Here is a 16,633-nt window from a genome sequence, read left to right as displayed (position 1 = left end):
AAAGAGTTACAGTAGTCTAGACTACACTTTATAAAGCATGAATTACTCTTTCAAACTCCTTACACAGCTGCTCGGGCTTGACTTTAGCCAACTGTCTCAGCTGTAAGAAACTGGCTCTTACAACAGAACTAATCTGGTTTTCAAATTTAAAAGCACTGTCAAAAATCACACCAAGACTCTTGGTAAATGGACAAACATACAATCCTAAATTAACAAGAGCATCTACACAAGCACTTAAATCCCTAGGACAACCAGCCACAACAATTTCAGTCTTATTTTCATCAAGACATAGAAAGTTCTAATCCAACCATATTTTAAATCTCTGAGGCAGACAGAAAGAATTTGTTGTTTGTTTTGACAGCCAAAATTAATTTGTTCATCATCTGCATAACAATAGAAGGTCATATTGTGTTTTCTGAAAACATATACAAAGAAAACAACATGGGGCCCAATATGAACCCTTGGGGGATACCACAAAGAAGAAAAACTTAACCAAGCTGAACAGAAAAAATGTTGTTCCATTTGAGGGCTATGCCCATAATGCTGACACAAAGTTCAGTAATAAGTTAAGTTAGTTGAAATGGTAAGTTGCAATAGCAGTGGTAAATTACCTTTATATGCCAAACCACTACACTCTTAAAAATAAAGGTGCTTCACGATGCCAGAGAAGAAACTTTTTGTCTAAATGGTTCCATAAAAACCTTTAACATCTGAAGAACCTTTCTGTTTCCCAAAGGTTCTTTGTGGTGAAAGAAGATTCTTCGGAAAAAGTTAGGAAAGAGATGGTTCTTCAAAGAACCTTTGACTGAATGATTCTTCGAGGAACCAAAAATGGTTCTTCTACAGCAAGTTTTATGGCTATTCTTCATCTGTCACCACCACTATTCTTTGATTGACACATTCCAAACTCTGGAATAAAGAAAATCCACATTTCCCACTTGTAAATAAGTCATATTTATGTGTGATCATCTTCTAAACATAATCACTTGGACATGACTTAAACCCAGTATGTTCTGCATTGGTCGAGCTCTCTCAATTGTCCGCATAGAGCACTTCTGATACACATCAAGTGTGAATCTTGCTGTGTGATCAGCAGCAGAGAGAGGAGAACCCCATGACCGCCCTGACAGATGATCCTAGCCCCAGCAGACGTCCCGGGACAGCTGAGAAGGGCCCTGTTCATCTTCCTCCAACTCCCGCACCTCCCAACGGCAGAAGCGGAGATTGATGAATTGGTTCGGATGAAGGCGGCCCCTCTTTTATGGCTGGTGTTGAGCGCCAAGTCTGGGCTGAGGAAGGAGGGGGCCCGGGTTAAGGTGGGAAGGCGCTAATTAATTTCAGTCTTGGCCAGGTGACCGGCTGGATTCCAGCTTCGCCAGCCAGAGGCAGACGTGAGCAGTGGCAAAGCACTACAGGGTCATGAGGTTAGCGGGGGAAATGGGCCAGACAACTAACTAGAAAAGGCCAGTTTCCTCCCTTTCGTCTTCCTGAGACTGATTTACGGTCCACTCCATCAGCATGAACCGCGTTTGGCATTCCCAGTCCTGTCAGAGCGGACCGACTCATGGCTGTGATGTTTGTATCTGGTACCAGAGCGGAGACGACGCTCAAGGGGCCGTGGTGAAGCCCGACACTTCACAGGTGGGGAGGGCCGCCGGGTGTCTCGTGACAGTCTTCAAAGACTCCCCACCGGCCAAGTGCACCATGAGTGGCACTTTTATGACTTGGCAAAAAAAAGAGCCGCTGTCAGGGGAGGATATAGCACTCTTCTGTAAAGTTTAAGGTGTGCCTGATTCACGGTCACTGTCAAGGGCCAAGACACAAATACCAGCAGCCACACTCAAACCCCAAACCGCACGTGTTGGCAGAAAACAGAAAACACACCGTTACCATGTTCAGATTCCTGCTGAAGTGACAGGCATACAACCGCTATTCTGTTAAGTACATCGACCTCAAATCTGAAGAAACTGTCTGGGATTTTAAAGGAAGAGTTCATCCAAACAATCCAAATTATTGCAGTATTTTCACCCTCATCTTTTTCCAAACAGAAAATTTGTTAATTTTTAAACAGTTCTGATTTTACATTTCAGTGGAGGCTGCTAATATTTATCAAACCATATTTTATATAATCAAATTTTTATATATTTAATTGGCCAGGACTGCAATTACAGGCCTGCAATTATATGTTTGCAAATAATTATGATCTTACGTCCAAAATTATTTTTGATAATTCATATATTGCTCTGACATTCAGTCAATTTACCCACCCAGACTTCATCTTGGATAACTATGAAAATCAAAGGGGGCTGCAGGCTGACTTAAAATTATTTTTAAAATATATTAAAATAATGTAACAAAATTAAATGCAAAAAAAAAATTAAAGTGTACTATTTATTCATTCATTCATTTATATGATTAAAACTGGTCTGGGCTTTTTTCTTCTTTTTTATATATATATTTTTGAGAAGGCTCCGTCTCCCTTGTCTCATTTGATGCACCAGCATTATTTTAAAGAATCGTCATAAAGTTTTATTCTTCCATGCGATGACCGTTCACGTCTGTTGAGTGCCAAAGACACATGCAGAAAGTACGGTGAAAACACTGCATGTCAAAACCAAATATAACATGCAACCATATGGAAAATAAAATTAGCATATGGGTCTGGCATGACATGGAGGTGAGTAAATAATGACAGAATATAATTTTTAGGTGAGCTTTTCCTGAGAAAGTCCAGTAAGACTGACCGCAGAGGGAGTGAACTGTTCACTGCGTCTATCAGCAACATCAGACGATGCCTCAAAATGGATAATATGCTGTGCAATTATATGACAGACGAGGCAGCATGCTTGATTAACTTTGATTGCTGGCCCATTATCCAGCAAATAACAGCTGATGTGGCCATTAGAGAAGTTAGTGAGACACAGCTTTTCACCTTTCAAATTAAGACATTTAAATCAAATCTCGTAGACACCCCATAATTACTGCTCAACACATCAGAACTTAAAATGCACTGGCTCAAAGGTTATTAATTATGTGCTAATTAATTAATTTTACAAACAAAAAAAATAATAAATAATAGTTCAAATATTCATACAGAACTTCTTAATATTTGGTATATTGCTTTGCTTTAATGGCATCAGCACTGAATCCTCCGTGAATCCGAGAATGTTTTAAAGAGCATTTTCAGATCTGAACCCTAGTGTAACTAAAGTCACTATCATTTCACGGTTGGTCTGATTTAACAAAATAAATCTTTAATAAACTACTGAATTTTATGCATTGTTAGAATGTTTTTGTCTTTGACGTTGGTCTTCAGGCATGGCTTATTGCTCTTTATTAGTTGTGTGTCTTACTCTACTTGTTTGCGCCCGCATAAAAGTGTGCCACTCATCTGAAGCAGCCACCATAAAATTTTACTGTCACAGTTACACTGTCTCCTCTATCCAAACATGTCTTAGTTAGTACCTAATAAAAGCTGCTTTATCCCATTCTCTAGGTGGAGACTGACACCTGCTGGACACACACTGAAAATGCCTTATCTTGGAACATTTATCTCCTATACAATGTATGGCACCAACAGCATACAGTTAGGTCCATATATATATATTTGGACACTGATAATTTTCATAATTTTGGCTCTGTGTGCCACAAGAATAGAATTAAAATGAAACAATTATGATGAAATTGAAGTGCAGACTTTAAGCTTCAATTCAAGGGGTTGAACAAAAATATAACATAAAATTCTTAGGAATTACAATCATTTTTATACACAGTCCCCCCATTTTCAGGGGCTTATATGTAATTGAAAAAAATAAATAATAATCATAAATCAAATGTTTACTGCCAACTGCCTTAAGTCTGGATCTCATGGACATCAGAAAAGACTGGGTTTCCTCTTTTGTGATGCTTTGCCAGGCCTTTACTGCAGCTGACTTCACTTGTTGTTTGTTTGTGGCTCTTTCTGCCTTCAGTGAGTGAAATGCAGCTTGATCGGGTTGAGATCAGGAGATTGACTTTCCACTTTATTTGGATTGATATTACACTTTTTTATCTTCAAAAACTCCTGGGTTGCTTTTGCTGTATGTTTTGCTTTTGGGTCATGGTCTATTTGTACTATGAAGCACCACCTAATCAACTTTGCTGCATTTGCCTGAATCTGGACAGACAGTATATCACTATACACTTCAGAGTTCATCCGGCTGCTTCTGTCCTCAGTCATCATCACTAAACACCAGTGACCCACTGCCACTAGAAGCCATGCATACTCATGCACCACACTGCTCCATGTTTCACAGATGATGATGTATGCTTTGGATCATGAGCTATTCCAAGCCTTCTCCATATTTCATCTTCCCATCATTCTGGTTCAGGTTGGTCTTAATTTCAGCTGTCCAAGGATGCTTTTCCTGAGTTGGTTAGACTTTTTTTGATGCCTTGTTTGCAGCTTGTGGTGAAGATTCTGTATTTGCTCTGGTGAAGTCTTCTCTTGATTGTTAACTTTGACAGTGACATGTCTGTCTCTTGGAGAGTGTTCTTCTCTTGGCTGGATGTTATGAAAGGATTTTTATTTACCATGGAGAGGAGGACTCTCAGTCATCCACCACTGTTGTTCTCATGGATGTCCAGGCTTTTTATCTTGCTGAGTTCACCAGTGTGTTCCTTTTTCTCAGAATGTAGCAGCTGTTGATTTGGCCAATCCCAATGTTCTTGCTCTCTTTGATGGATTTGATTTGATTTTAAAGCCTAATCATTGTCTGTTTAACTTGTATGGAGAACTCCTTTGACCACATGATTCCAAACGAAAATGGCAAACTTAGGATCAGCTCAAGATCTTTTACCTGCTTAAATGATGTAGAAATAATGAAGTAATAGTCCACATCTGACCTGCTACCCTCAAATTAAAGCTCAGAATGTGCACTTTAAGCCCATATTCATTATATAACTCAGGGCTCAAAATTAACTTGTTTACTTGGTAGAACTGGTGCTCCCAACTTCATAAAGTTAGGAACACCAGCAAAATTTAACAAAAAACGTCCAAAGGTTACGAATGTAACCCTAGTTCCTCGAAGGAACGAGACACTGCGTTGAATGCTTTGGGAAACGGCTTTGGCAAGACCAACTCTGAATATCTTGTGCAATCTGTCCAATGGAAGGGCATGACGTCACGGGCGGGGTGACATAGCGACCAGGAAGCTATAAAGGCATGTGCCGCGCAGCTGGCTTCAGCTTCGAGTAGGGAAGCAAGCGCCGGCAGGGGTGCCGGAAGTATGGCGATGCGACGCAGCGTCTCGTTCCTTCGAGGAACTAGGGTTACATTCGTAACCTTGGGACGTTCCTCTTTAGGAACTCGAGCTGCGTCGAACGCTTTGGGTAACGATGTGCCCACACTGCCAGACCTCCAAATCCCTGCCTAGTGTGTATCAGAAGAGCACAGCTAAGGCGAGAGAACAGAAGTGCCAGGAGTGGACCATCCGCAGGGTTGCAGATGTCCAAGATGGATACACCTGCTGAGAAGGCCTTAGAGGCCCCCATACCATGAGTAGGGTGAGCCTTGACTAGTCCAATCCCAGAGGAGCTGGATGAACTGGAGAGAACCAGAGGGGACATTGCGATGTCTTCTGAGTCGCAAAGAGGTCCACCTGGGCTTTGCCAAACACTTTCCATATCTGCTTCACCACCTCGGGGTGAAGCCTCCATTCCCGGGCCTCGGCCCCTGTCTCATCAGTATGTCTACTCCCACATTCAATCTATTAGGAATATGCACTGCTCTGAGCGAGAGGAGTTTGCCCTGGGACCACAGAAGGATCTGGTGTGCCAACTTGTATAAGGGGCGCGAACGCAGACCCCCCTGGTGATTGATATAAGAGACCACCGATGTGTTGTCGGTGCGCACCAACACATGGTGACCTCTCAGGTCTGGGAGGAAATGTTTTAATTCTCGATACACCGCTAGCATCTCTAGACAATTGATATGCCATGTCAGATGGTGACCACTCCACAGACCGTGGGCAGGGTGGCCACTCATGACCGCACCCCAACCGGTGAGGGACGCATCTGTCGCTAGCGTTACACGGCGACCAAGAGCTCCCAGCACCAGGCCCTGATTCAAGAACCAAGGTCTCTTCCACATGTCTAAGGCACGAATGCATCGCCTCGTGACCTTGATAATTCGAAGTGGATTCCCCTTCAGGGAGAAACCCTTGGACTTGAGTCACCACTGTAGGGGTCTCATGTACAGCAGGCCAAAAGGTATCACGTTGGACTCAGCTGCCATCAGACCTAACAAACTCTGAAACAGTTTGACAGTGAGGGACTGACCTTCTTTGACTCTCTTGACTGACGTGAGGATCAACTCGATCCGAGCAGGAGACAGACGTGCCTGCATCGTGGTCGAATCCCACACTACGCCTAGATAGGAGGTTCTCTGAACTGGAAAAATACACTCTTCTTGGCGTTTAGTCTCAAACCCAGCTCCCCCATATGTGCAAGAACGACATCTCCATGTCGAACCGCCATGTGCTCTGATTGAGCTAAAATCAACCAATCATCGATATAATTCAGAATGTGGATGCCCTGTGAACGTGCGGGGTGAGAGTGCAAGGCCGAAGGGAAGTACTCGGTATTGGTAAGCTTTCCCCCCGAAAGCGAACCTCAGAAACTTCCTGTGTTGTGGAAGGATGGATATGTGGAAGTATGCATCTTTGAGATCTATTGTGAGAAACCAGTCCTCAGATCTGATTTGAGCTACAACATGCTTGATGGTGAGTATTTTGAACTTCAGTGCCATAATTGAGCGGTTCAACTGACGTAAGTCTAATATCGGACGCAACCCCCCATCCTTCTATGGAACTATGAAATACCAGCTGTAAAACTCGGATTCCGTGTCTTGTGGAGGGACCACCTCGATGGTCTCATTCCTTAATAGGGTATTCACTTCTCGTTCCATAACCAGAGCCTGCTGGGGGCTGACTAGTGTCGGTATAACCCCATTGAATATTGGTGGTGGATAGCCAAACTGAATGCAGTAGCCTTATTCTACCGTACGCAGGACCCACTGAGATACATTTGCTGGTAGTTTCCATGCTGCTAAATAATCTACTAAGCGAATCAGTCTCTCGAGACTGACCTCTCGTCTCAGCTCCGCTACGCTCACAGGTGGAAATAACTGAAAACTGCGCTCGCTGGAAGCCGCATCACCCTGAAACTCTGGCAGGGTTGGCAGACCATCCTCCCAAGGGCACTGAGTTGAGATGGGCATTGCTCTATAATTCCGCTCTCCAAGCCCCATAACGTTGCCAAAATATAGTGTCTCGGGGCCGAAGAGGCGGGTAGAATAAGGATGGTTCCACGATCTCGCGATTTCATCATGGAGATCGGGAAAGAAAGGAAGGCTCCAGCGTGGAGGTGGTTGCCTCGGCCGCAGAAAATGTTCATCTAGCTTGCTTTTCAGCTGCTCAGAATGTTTCTTGGCAGGCCAGTTGATTTTTAATCTATCTACTGCGTGAGTAACCACCTCCAACAGCTCCTCATATTGGGGCGATAGGGGTGGCGAATCCCCACTAACAGTCTCCACATCAACCTTCACGGAGGAAGAGAGGTGAAGAGTTGATCCCTCACCCTGGGGGGAAGAAACCGCCAAGCGTGCCTCCGAACCCAGGGTTTGGGCGCTGGATCTGGCCCGTCTCCATTCCCTCTGCCAGATCCACCTTCGAACCCCACAAGTGCAGCGGCTGCTCTGCCTCAGCAGATGCGGGGCTAGCACCGCAGGGAATGCTGGTGAAGGCTCCCTCCTCGAAGAGAGTCCTCCGGCATCGAAGCGTCCGCATTGGCAATCGTTCACAATGCGGACAGTCAGCCCCCTCGAGAGCCGACTCAACGTGCTTTGATCCCAGGCAAACCACGCATAGACTGTGTGTATCCCTGCTCGTAATGTAGCGAAGACAGGGAGGAACACAAAATCTATAACGCGATTTGGAATCGCCCCTCACATGCTTAGTCTTAGCCTTACTCTTAGCCATACTGAGCTGCTCTTATTATAAAAACAGGCAACAATAAATAAGACTGACAGGACAGACTTTTTGACATGCACACACAGAGCGCTTGCTGAAAGACGCGAAGCTGAAGCCAGCTGCACGGCACGTGCCTTTATAGCTTCCTGGTCGCTACGTCACCCTGCCCGTGACATCACGCCCTTCCATTGGACAGATTGCACACGAAATTCAGAGTCGGTCTAGCCAAAGGCGTTCCCCAAAGTGTTCAACGCAGCACGAGTTCCTGAAGAGGAACCACTCTCTCCGAAAACTGAATGCCGTATTTGGCTGGTGGATCAACATTCATCACATGATCTCTATTTCCAGCACCATTATTTGTAACTTTAGGTGGTTCACAAAAGAAATCTGTCAGTGTTTCTTTTTTTTTCTCTTTTCTTCAGCCCTTTACATTCCCCGCAGTAGTTCGATCCCTGTCACCTGACAGCAGAAAGCAGTGACTGGGTGATTGACAGCTAATATTAGCCAAATCTAAAATCTGCATTAAAGTTAAGAATGTAGTGATGTTTAGTTTAATTGTTTATGCAGCATAATGTTTCATACAACGGTAGACAGGTCAACGTATCAACACTCAGAAAGCACATACTCTGAATTATTTTAGACAAATGAAAACAGGCCGCATGACAACAATTAAATGAACTCGCACAAATACTCCCAAACATATTTTGAGGTCGCACAGATTAAATTTTGGGAGCAAACTGTATGCAACCAAAATGGTTGCAATTTCGATCCTTGTAACTGTAACTTAAATATGTTTTGGTCAGAAGCTAAAATAACAAAAAATGTGCCTTTGTTTTCAAATATATATGGACCTGACTCTATGTGGCTGCCCACAGCAGATGATAGATAGGTGGATGGATGGATGGATGGATGGATGGGTGGGTGGGTTGGTGGTTAGATGGATGGATGGATGGATGGATGGGTGGGTGGGTGGGTGGTTAGATGGATAGATAGATAGATAGATAGATAGATAGATAGATAGATAGATAGATAGATAGATAGATAGATAGATAGATAGATAGATAGATAGATAGATAGATAGATAGATAGATAGAGCGTACAACATTTAGGTGATACCTCACCGTGAGGTAACAGGTAATTTTTTTATTTATTTTGTTTAATTGTAGGCTTCTTATGCAGACCATACTGAATTGTTTACTGTGGTTTCTCACAGCGTAACGGGATACTTTAAAAGACAAAAACCAGCACTGATAGAAAAGAGTGTTGGATGAGTTGAATCCTTTAATTTGAGATGTTAGTAGGCTAGATAGTGTTTTATAAGATTTTCCAGAAGATGTCGCCAAACAGCTGTTAAGAAACGGACGAAGTAAATCCCTCTCAGATTCAGAAAACTGAAACTATAAACTAAACACTTCAAGTCTCCCATGTGAATGTAACTGAATTTGATTGGAACAATCATAGTTGGACATTCAAATGGTTAATCACCTAATAATTGTCAGCCATTGTTAGATCAGGCCTAAATAAAACGAAACAGGCCCGACTGCAGATTCTGATATACTTTCAAAGAAACATATTGAGTTGCTCTGTTCTATGAAAAGGAGACTGAAATGTTCAGTTGTAAATAATACAAGATTAGCTGACAGCTTTTGTGATGTCTGAGGTTTTCATTTAAAGGCCACAGCATCATTTAAAGATTAATATATTGGGTAGCATATTTGTGGGGATGTTGATGTGGCGAGACATCTGCTGCATCTGGTTCTCTTGCTCAGATTACAGACTGCAAATGTAACTTCTGAAATGCAGTACTGGACAAGTTAAAGACAAAATAGAATCATCTGAATTTTGATACAGTGCTATGTATCCACTCACTCCATATAAAAATCACCTGTGCTCCAGCGACTTGCTTCTATTGTCAAGATGAAACATGTTCCAGTGTTTAAAACGAGAAAATATTCATTCACTTCTCTTCCACTCTGTGGTTTAACAGATTAAAGGTTTTAGATGATTATTATCCACCAACAGTTTCTGCCACTGTACTTCTGAACTGGGAAAACAAAAATATTGGCTTGAGGAGGAGGAACCTTCTTGGAATAAATGAAGACATGAACACTTTAATAATAAGTGATGTAACAGTTTATTTAGAAGAATGACACGTTATGGGCTACTAAAGTATAATTTTGGTAATTCTTCTTATTGACTGTACTTTTGAAAATAATAAGGACATGTCCTAGTAATTTCAACAATCAGTGTTTTGTGCGTTCATCATGATCAAAGCTGTTCACTGATTTTTTTTCCCCCTACTGTTGTTTTCTATAGTTGATTAAAGGATAGCCATTAGATTGTATAATGCAGCCAGCAAACAAACAAGAGACCTAGATAGCTCACTCCACAAACAGTTTTGTATCCATCCAGTATTTTTATTTGTACACTATAGACACAGAAAAAGAACATATTGCATAAAAATGATGAAAGTCATAGCTTCTGGTTACTTTACACCATATAAAGGGTGACCGGGGTATTCTAAGACTAAAAGACTATTATCTCTTAGCACCCCTATTCATTTCTTTAACTCTGGTATGCAAATCTGCCATAATCACTTCTTTGCAAACTTTTTGTAGGCCTGTTTTGTATGTTTTTATGTTCATCATTAAACAGCAGTTCTTACTGATGTGTAATGTTATGGTACTTAACTTTTATTTCATTATGAAATAATGTTTTATGAGGTACTATTTTTATTTCATTTGAGGTTATGATGCTTTGTATAGTGTTTTTTGTTTTGTTTTTATCTATAAGGAATGGTTCACCTAAAAAAAAAAAATGTGCTCAACCTCAGGCCAACCAAGATGTAGATGAGCTTCTTTCTTCATCAGATTTGGAGAACTGTAGCATTGCATCACTTGCTCATCAATGGATCCTCTGCAGTGAATGGGTGCCATCAGAGTCCAAACAGCTGATAAAATCATCATAATAATCCACACCACTCCAGTCTGTCAAGTAATGACTTGAGAAGCCAAACAATGTGTGTTTGTAAGAATTAAATAAATCAAGACATTTTAACTTTAAACTGACGGCACCCATTCACTGCAGAGGATCTCCTGGTGAGCAAGTGATGCAATACTACGTTCATACATAAAGTAATGAAGAAGAACTCATCTACATCTTGGATGGTCTGAGGGTGAGGACATTCTCAGAAATCATTTCTGGGTGAACTATTCCTTTAATATAAAACTCTGTGAAAAAAAAAAAAAAAAAACCCAGAATAAAAATTGCAGACCTGGCACTGATTTGCAGAGAATGACAGCATGCAAACTGCTATGACTGAATTACGATATGATGAAACAGAGTTGCATAGAGAAAAAAGCGCATGACGCATAACAGGAAATGACAGCTGTTCATCACATCTGGGTGTTTCTGGCACAACAACTTGCTAGATTAATTATCTGTGGATTACACTTAAGCACCATCATCAATACTGCATTATTGTCACTGCAGTGACACCTCTGAGAAATGAATACATGCGATGACTTTATCAAAAGTTTAACATTTCAGAAACCATACCCAAAGTTAAATGTCACTCAAACAAGAGCATAACGATGCCAAGATCATGCAATGGATTCAAAACAAGAGCTGATTAAAACTGATCAAACTTCAATTTGAATATTAATATAACGTATTTACTACAAAAACAATAAACTACAATGATTGAATGAATACAATGAATGTTTTATTTTTGATATTAAAAATAGCATATTCAGAATGTCATGCTTTTAAAACAGCAAAAAACACCAAAATAAAACAAGGCCATGTAACATTTCACCCGGAAAAAACAAGCCTAGCTTACAATGGCAAATATGTGGAATTAACAGGAAACTTATCACAACTGCCAAACAATACATTAAATTATTTATCCATCTTTCAGCTGTGACTGGAAGAGCATTTGGGCAAACAGACTGAACAAGTTCATACACAGGAGTCTGACAGGAAACACGTTTTCTGACGTATGACACGTTTACTTCTCAGCAAATTGAATCAGGAACTTAAAGGATATAAAAATACAACAGTAATGCCATAATGACATATCTAATAATATCTAATCTACTTTTATTCAAGCTTAACTCCTAAATGTTATTGCTGGTATAAAACAAGTTTCCTAAAACTAAAATGTGATGATAACATCATAGTTTCATTTCTGCAATGTTGTGAAAGTGCATTATGTAAAACAAATCCTGAATAAATATGTTCACGGCTAAAAATGGATACACACTGACCTGCTTTTATGATTGTTTCTTGTCAAATTGTGAGAAATGACCCCAGTGAGATCGTGTGTACAAGACATTGTGTTTACAAACGTCGATCTGAAATGCAACATTACGATTATAGTGTACAGACCCACACAAATCCCTATGGTAATGTTGACAAAAATGTAAAAACAAGCTAAAACAATAAATACTTAGTGTTGGATCTGATTGGGAAAATGATTTTAGCATTGAGCCATTATTTACATTGGAACGTGTGTGCAAATGCATTTAATATATCTGCAAACAATTAATATCACTGCTGAAACACTTTCAAATAATTGCTCAACATTGTTCATGAGTCAAAGCAATACTCATCATGTATTGCTTCCATAGTGGTGAATCACACACACACACACACACACACACACACACACACACAAACACACGCACACACACACACACACACACACACACATGTTTATATATATATATATATATATATATATATATATATATAAATATCCATGAGATTACTACAATGCTACTGCTATGAAAATCATATAATTACTACAGGATTACATTGTATAAAAGCACCTGCTAGATGTGGAATTAAGTTTTATTTTATTTTGTTTTATTACTTCAATTTACTTTATTTTATATTATATTTGATCGTATTTGATTTGATTTGTGTTGAATGCACCAACGTTTGGTCTGGAGGTAACCGTTTTTGGAGGAGGGGGAAAACTACTTAATTTTCAGGCATCATCAGGGGACTGATACTGAAAATACTTTGCAGAAGACACAGCTCATACTTGAAAAGCAGTGCATAAGGAATGGTAGTATGGCATGGAAACACCGCCCAGGATTGTTCTGCGACAGGAAACGCTGGCGCGAGCGCGTGAGTACTGACAGAGCTCTTGTCCAATGGGAGCCGCGGAAGGAAGGCGCAGAGAAATCCTCTGACTTTACTACGAAGGTGAAGCGCAGCCAAGGCGATGGAGAGAAACCGCGTAAAAATGCTCGTTTAATGTTTGAAGAAAAGTAAGGTAAGGATTGACAAGGAACACTTGAAGAGTTGCAGTTTGGGAAAAAGGTTTAATGTATTAGTAATGGCATCATAGTGAAAGCGAGAGGAAAGTTTTGGCGACTCAAGGGAGATCATATAACTGAGCTCTGGGAGCTGCGCTTGGAAATCTGTCCGCTGTAGGGAAGATAAACAGTTTATCATGTTAAAAACTACATGTTTTAAGTCTTCACATTTGAAAAACTGAAATAACGTCGCGTGTAGCAGCTTGGAACCTGTTGAATACGCAATGATGTTTTATGTACAGTATTGTGGAATAGAGGAACGTAGGCTATTAACTTGTGTAGATTACTACGTACGCGTATCCTGTAGCTTTTCAAGACGGGAAAATTTACTGGAGTATTATAATAAAATAAAATAAAAATGAAAAAAAAAAAAACTTTTAAAGATTAAACACTTTAGAAACATTTTAAAGGAAATGTTTATCATAAAAAATGTTTAACGTTTTTTTTTTTGACCATTAGTTTTTTTTATTTTTTTATTATTATTTTTTGCATTGCATTGCACTTTTAATCTATTTTAATTTCTATTAGGGATGCACGATCATGATTTTTCATGGCCGATTCCAATACCGATTTTTTTACAAGCAAACTGGCCAAATCCGATACCGATTTCCAATTTTTTTTAATTATCTTTAAGCAACAAACAAGAAAGAAGGAAAGTGTGCATAAACAAAATCAAATAATGTTGGTGCGAATAAAACAAATTAATTATTTTAAAATCAAATTAAGTCTATGTAATTTCAAGGTAAAATACAAATAATCATCCTAATGCATAACTGACGTTTACTTCTGGCTTTTCAAATGTGTATGCAAGTTCTACTTTACACACACACACACACACAAAAAAAAACATTTCAGTTTTGTCACAGTTTAGTCCGTTTCGTTTTTCATCCAACACGTGAGAAGTTGAGCTGAACATCTCTTCATGGTTAATTTCGTGTTCAGGGCGTTGACCGGTACAGTATACGCTCACGCAGCTTCAGTAGGCGCAGGAAAGGGACTCTTTATTTGTGCGCCAGTACAACAATGGCTGTTCACTTCCTGCTATCTGTGCCTCCGACATGAAGTTCTGCACTTCCAGTGCTGAACGGCTGCCGGTGTCCTGCGCACAGATTTCAAAATTCTTCCACACAAATGACATAGCGAACCATTACAATGTAGTCTGTGCACACGAGTGCACTTCCGGAAAAATCGGCCGAAAAAAGAAAAAAAAAAAAGGTTCCGATTTATGGCCGGTCAACCGGTGCATCCCTAATTTCTGTTTATCCAATCATCTAGCAACGAAGTAACTGTATTGGCAATAGTAGGCTGTGGGAAATGTTGTGTCCAAACATTAACTGTGTCAGTGTCACATTGAACCTCAAATTTTTTTAAATCAACTTCAAATTTGGAACATAACTAATTAGAAATATGGCTTTGTTTTTTGTTTTTAACTTTTTGTGTGTGTGTGTAGATTTTTATTTTAGATTCCAAAATACTTATTAATATGTATTATAATATTTATTACAAAAAGGGAAAATAGTACATTCAATTTTTATTTACAGTAAACTTAAACTTCTGTGACTTTTTTTCTCTTTATTTTTGTTAATTCTTTCATGAAGTTCAGATTTTAATGCATTTTAATGTCTAATGGACATTTTTTAAGATTTTAAGTTATATGAGACTACAGAGAAACAACCTGTAATCGGAAATACATGCCAAAAAGTTACTGAAAAAAAAGAGAGTTACACATGTTCCTGCTTTCTCCTACTCTTCTTTACTCCAATGTGTTTTCATAAGCACAACAGCATGTCAGTTAAAGTGGACTTTAATCATAATAGTTTGAATATCTATACATAAAGCAGTGAGACAGTTAATGCTTCTAATATTTTGGAAATGTCTTTGTCTTTAGATTGTTTGGGAACAGTGTCTCCAGTCAATCTCTCTGTGTATTTTAACCTTGGATCAGCTGTACACTGGTTGCACAGTCCAAACTGTTAAAACTCTCTTAGTTACCACACCAGGCCTTGTTTTTAGCCAGGTATTAGGAACATCATCTTCTCAAGATACTGAACCCTACATGGAGAACATCTTCCCAGATGTGCATTCCTCAGGACTCGAACATTTATATACAGTAAATACTAGAAGCGGAATGCAATCATGGGGAAAAAATGTTTAAAAAAGCCTTTAAATGCAGGAAAGTGATACGCCTGTGATGTTAGTTTGGCGGTGGAATGCGTGGCTCCAACCCCTCTCTCCACTCTTTAACTGAATCCTCTCTGGTTTTCCGACTTGCCAAGTTCTGTTCCTCATTCAGTACACTCGTCTCCAACGCATATTTCAGCACGCATTATGAGTGGCTGTAATCAATTTCAAATTAAACTTGAGTGCTCTTTGTTCTATCGGGAAAAGGGCCCCAGCGAAGGGGACGTGGTCGACTGTCTCGCTGGCACACTGATGGTGTGTTGGCTCTTGGCTGCTCCAATACTTCGCTTGCTTGAGGCCCTAGATGGGGTTTCATACACTGTGCTTAGGCTGCCTAAAAGTTTTCATATGTATTTGCTCAAGCTTAGGTCTTTTTCCATGAAACTGTAATGCGAGGGCACGGTGAGTCATTGCAGAAGAGTTCAAGTTCGTTAGGGATTTGTTTATGAGTTGAAAGTGTCAAGGCCTGGTGAAGCCCTGCATTTGGCAAATGCAGTAATTATACAGATATAGAGGCCCCTTGTCCTGGTCTTTGATGTCCGCTCGGTGTAATACAGGACATGGAATGTTGCGCAAGAAGTGCATTTATTCTTGTGTTTTGAATATAAAAGTACCGTTTTTTTGTTGTTGTTTTTGTTTTTGTTCTCTCAGTACACATTTAGTTTTTCTCTAATGAAACGATCCACATGCCCTTTCCTTGGGAACCACAGAATGGCATCAGACATGAGGTTTGTTCATATGTGCTTGATGGTCACCTGAAAACATTTCCATCTGACATTTACATTGCGTAATCTGGACTGATTGTTCTGTATGTCACTTTATAGATGGCTTTACAGCTAACTGACATGAACTAAAAGCCTCAAACTGCCAGTTTTTAATAATGGCGTTTATTCTCACAAATTATTCATTCATCTTTGAATTCAGTTGGGTTGAAAACAACAATCTTTAATGTAATGGTTGTTATTGTGTAAGGAGGTTTAAATCTGTAAAACATTTAGTGGTTGAAATAGACCCAACATTATCCATTTAGTTTGTTGTCAACTAGCCGCACATTTTATAGTGTATTTCATCGTTCTCCATTTTATATTAAGCCTAAATGGTTTTTAATGAGAGACA

At 39.9% G+C, this 16,633-nt stretch overlaps 1 protein-coding gene across 1 annotated transcript in view; it reads left to right on the top strand.

Annotated features, from left to right (window-relative positions):
- The first annotated feature begins 13,118 nt into the window (after positions 1-13,118).
- Positions 13,119-16,633, top strand: part of il11ra (interleukin 11 receptor, alpha) — a 54,339-nt gene continuing 50,824 nt past the window's right edge. The window contains exon 1 of the mRNA XM_059538954.1: positions 13,119-13,293. The gene's annotated coding sequence lies outside the window, so the exon portion shown is untranslated. The remainder of the gene's footprint in view (positions 13,294-16,633) is intronic.

Source organism: Carassius carassius, chromosome 45 (genome assembly GCF_963082965.1).
Source record: "Carassius carassius chromosome 45, fCarCar2.1, whole genome shotgun sequence".
Classification (NCBI taxonomy): Eukaryota; Metazoa; Chordata; class Actinopteri; order Cypriniformes; family Cyprinidae; genus Carassius; species Carassius carassius.
The sequence above is the reverse complement of the archived record's forward strand: the minus strand, read 5'-3'. Positions and strand labels throughout refer to the sequence as shown.